The sequence below is a fragment of the Corylus avellana genome, chromosome ca1 (genome assembly GCF_901000735.1).
Source record: "Corylus avellana chromosome ca1, CavTom2PMs-1.0".
Taxonomy (NCBI): Eukaryota; Viridiplantae; Streptophyta; class Magnoliopsida; order Fagales; family Betulaceae; genus Corylus; species Corylus avellana.
In genome coordinates this window covers 13,343,676-13,348,187 of record NC_081541.1, presented here as the reverse complement: position 1 = coordinate 13,348,187, position 4,512 = coordinate 13,343,676, and positions in this window count along the sequence as shown.

Genomic DNA, 4,512 nt, shown 5'->3' with positions numbered 1-4,512 from the left:
GAAATCTATATATATAGATAGCATCAAGACACGATCTTTCTTTTTCATCTTCTTCAACAAAAATTTCACCAACGATTTCTTCTTTGATATCATCTTCAACTTTACAGTTTTCTTCAAAGGAATCACCAATTTTTGTGGTGATCGTGATGAGTTGTACCTGTGACAGAGGATGTGGTGGTTGTTCTTCCACTGGTGTAGTCGTTGGAACAAATATTTGTTGCTCCACAAATTGTTCCTCTAACGGCAACTCCAAATTAACAGCATCAGCATCCTTTTCACCATAATTAATATTCTCTTCATAGATGGAGCGCCTATTTGGAGATTTATGAATATGATTACGGGCATGTCAAATGTGGCTTACGTCATCGTCAAAGAATCTGTCAACATAAGGATACTGAACGGGTTTCCTTCAGTCCTTCGGATCCCATAGTCATCCTGGGTATCCTGTGCTTCCAAAGGGCACGCATTTACATGCGTTCAAATGTCTCCCACAACTGGCGCATCTCCTGTTGCACCGTCTGTCAAAACTCTTGAAATTCGGCTCTTGAAACAACACCTCTTTCACGAACGTTGTCATTATAGAAGTTGTTGTTGTAATATAAGTTGGCCATCGAATCCAGATAATGCCGGCTCGGATACCCCATGAATTTGGCTCTTGAAAGAGCCCCTCCCCTACAAGCGGCGTTGTTGGAAAAGTTTGCCACCGTTGCGCTGATTGGCCATGATCAGCATAAAGCCTACTCTGATACCAACTGACGTAGTGGAAGACTAAGGTAACTAATCAAAGAGCAACGTCTTTGATTCTGTAAGGAGAAGCATCTTCGTCTTCTACCAAAAAAGATAAAAACAAGCCTGTAGGCTAAAAGAAAGATAAAACTCCGCAAAGTATTTGAGAGAGAATTCCCTGATTTGATAATAATTCAATCAGTTAAGTTTTACATAATAAGCTAGCCTATTTATAGAAGAGAAATACTTGTAGAGAAAGTAAACGTATTTCTAGTAGAGAAAGTAAATCTAATCCTAGTAGGAAAGTAAACATAATCCTAGTAATAATAGTAAACATAATCCTAATAAGGAAAGGAAAATCATTAAAGCAAATCTAACCCTCTTAAGGAAAGAAATTAAAGTCCTAATAAAATAAAATAAAATTATAATATAAAATTGACAATCAGTGGGAATCATGACAATCTTTCCTTTTGTACTTCCATTGTCTGAAAGCGGGTAAAATTCTGATCAAGCGGCGTTGCTCCAATATTATTTTTGATATATATTTTTTTTTTTCGTTTTTACCGAAAATAAAGGTAAATATCGTCATACATCAGAAATGGATCCTCTTCAGTTGATTCACCAGTTGATCAATTGAACTGGAGAAGAACCGGTCCCTTTATTTAGAAGAGTAGAATTGTCATTTTATAATTTTTTTGATAATTCTACCCTTCATTTAGAAGGGACGGGCTCCTCTCCAGTTATATTCAACTAGAGAGGATCCTTCTCCATTTTGTTATTTTTGTATGTGGTATAGGGAAACTTTTGAACTACATAATATATATACATATAGGTTTTTAATTTGTAATAATGATATAAGTTTGTATTTATATAGATGTGTTTTCAATAGCAACTATAATGTATCGTCCTCCTTTAAGTGAGTTTGCGGTTTTTAAAATAAAAATAAAATTTGTATACACTTTGTAATTTTCACTATGTGGGCTTTATAGGTAGTAGCGTCATATAAAAATTAAATATTTTCCATTTACAACTTATATTGAAAGTTGGGGTGTTACAATGACAAGCATTATAAGCCTAATATTTGTCATGCGGTAGAATTAATAATTAAATATCAGTCTAATCTTAGGAAGACACATTGGTAAGCGGGAAAACAAATATTTAAATATTTGCAAAGCATTAAAAATATGAGTTTATGTTTTAATTGGGTTATCTAGAAATTGTAGGATAAATAGATGTAGGTTAAGAGATACAAATGACATAAAATCAACTAACAAGTATGTGTTCTTGTTTGGTGGACCAACTATGTAATTCCTCACATTAAGATTAGGATTAATGACACCCTAATTATTGCCTAAGTGTGTTGATAGTTTTGTATTAGTCTTAAATCCCAAAAAGGAAAGAAAATAGGATTTTTAGACAATCAGTGTAATTTATGCGTAGACCATTCAAAGAGTAACTAAAAGTGAAATAGGAAAATAACTCTTAGGAAGACACATTGGTAAGCGGGAAAACAAATATTTAAATATTTGCAAAGCACTAAAAATATGGGTTTATGTTTTTAATTGGGTTATCTAGAAATTGTAGGATAAATAGATGCAGGTTAAGAGATACAGATGACATAAAATCAACTAACAAGTATGTGTTCTTGTTTGGTGGACCAACTGTGTAATTCCTCACATTAAGATTAGGATTAATGACACCCTAATTATTGCCCAAGTGTGTTTTTTTTTTTTTTTTTTGAAATCAACTCATTCTCATTAGATAAAATCAAGAAGATGGAGCATGTTGCCTAAGTGTGTTGATAGTGTTGTATTAGTTTTAGGATTTGGCTTACATGCTATAGTTTAATCAACGGTCAAGATTAAATTTCTCAAAATCTCTTTTCATTTTCTCTCTCCTATTAAATACTTATAAAAGTAAGTCAACTTTAAAATTAAATTTTGACCGTTGATTCAACTACAGCATACATAATGTTATTAAAATAACAGCATGTAAGCCGGATCCTTAGTCTTAAATCCTAAAAAGGAAAGAAAATAGGATTTTTGGACAATTAGTGTAATTTATGCGTAGACCATTCAAAGAGTAACTAAAAGTGAAATAGGAAAATAACTGTAACACTTCGCTTAAATAGTGAAAATTATTTTATAATAAACATCGATTTACAAATTACAAGAACTTCTTAAATATCATTTAAGTGTATTTCCCTCTTTTTTTCTTTTTTTCTTTCTTTTTTTTTTTTTTTTTTTTTTTGTGACATGTTCACACAAGGGGAGGGGAGGGAGGATTCGAACTAGTAACTTCCAATTCATGAGGCATGATCCATAGCCAATTGAGCTACCTCTTAGGGACAAGTGTATTTCCTTTTTCTTTTTTTTTTTCTTTTTTTTTTTCTATTCAATTAAGGGAAGCGGGTTACATGACTGACTAATTGACCTCAAAATGAGTGGGCACCCCAACAACACAGCCTAAAAGGTAAATGCAGTACAAAATCAAGAACAAAATCTGGATTTGGTCCAAAAGGACCAAATAGTAGGCAATGGCATACAAGCCGGGCCTTTTCCAGGGCCGCACAAGGCGGTTACAAATAGCAAAGAAACTCAATAAAGAGTCCGATATGGTAAAGGCAACAACCACGTTGTTGCAGGTCAAACACTGCAGAAACCGATTCGGAGCCGTAGAAGGCCAACCGCCAGCAACAAAAATCCCCCAAATAAGATCCATTCACTTCAGTACAAGGGGGTGAAAACCCACAGAAAATAACAACAAAGATAAAAAACAACAACAGAAAAGCTGCAAAAAAACTACAGCAGAAAGCCAAACACACAAAATCAACAAACAAAAAGCAAAGGAAAAACAACCACAACCCGATTCTGGGCCAGCACCGAAGATCGGAGGGCCAGAAACAGAAGAAACAAAAAAACCACACAGCACCGACGGGGGCGGAGGTAGGTGGGCGGAGGGAAGATCGGAGAAGCCATGCGAGGAGAAGGCGGATCTGAGGTGTAGATGGGACGGCGATGGCGGATCTGTGGAAAGCTCGATCGATCTGAGGCGGATCTGTGGCGGTGAAGGGACGGCGGAGGCGGAGCAACGAGATGGGGAGGTGAAGGTGGCGCTGAGCGGAGCTGGCTGAGGAGCAGGGGAGAAGAAAAAGAGAAAAAAGAAAACCAAGAGAAAAACCAGGAGAAGAGGAAACAGGGAGAAAGGGAAAAAGGGGAAAACAGAGAGGATACACAGGGGGGTGGGAGGAAGGGAAAGGAAAATCCTTTCCCTCCTCCCAGGAGAAACCGCACTAGGCGGTGCGCAAAGTCTCACTGAAGGAGACGGTATGGAAAAAATATCCAAAGCTTCTTTCTCTACAAAATAGAGAGAGATGGGTTTAAACTATTATTATTTTCGAGAATTTGTTGTTTCCTTTTAAATATATATACTATAACACATTGACAATCATGTACAAGTGTACCACAAAAGATGTCGAAAAGATTTTTAAAATTTTAGGTTCAGCTACCATTGATTGTTCGATGTTACCATTGAACAATTGATACATCGTACACATGGCAAATCTAACAATCAACTTAAAGGTCAAATGACCGATGCCCTCAAGTAAAGTTTTGAAATAAAATTTTAGAACCATATAGAGAGGGAGAAAGAGAGGGCCAAGAATAAACCATGGGTCCTATTTTTGGCCCATTTTAGACACCCAAACCATAGAGAGAGAAAGAGAGGGCTTTCTTGGAAGTTTTCCTCCTCAAAGCTTAGAGAGCTTCTACCTTGTGGTAATATATA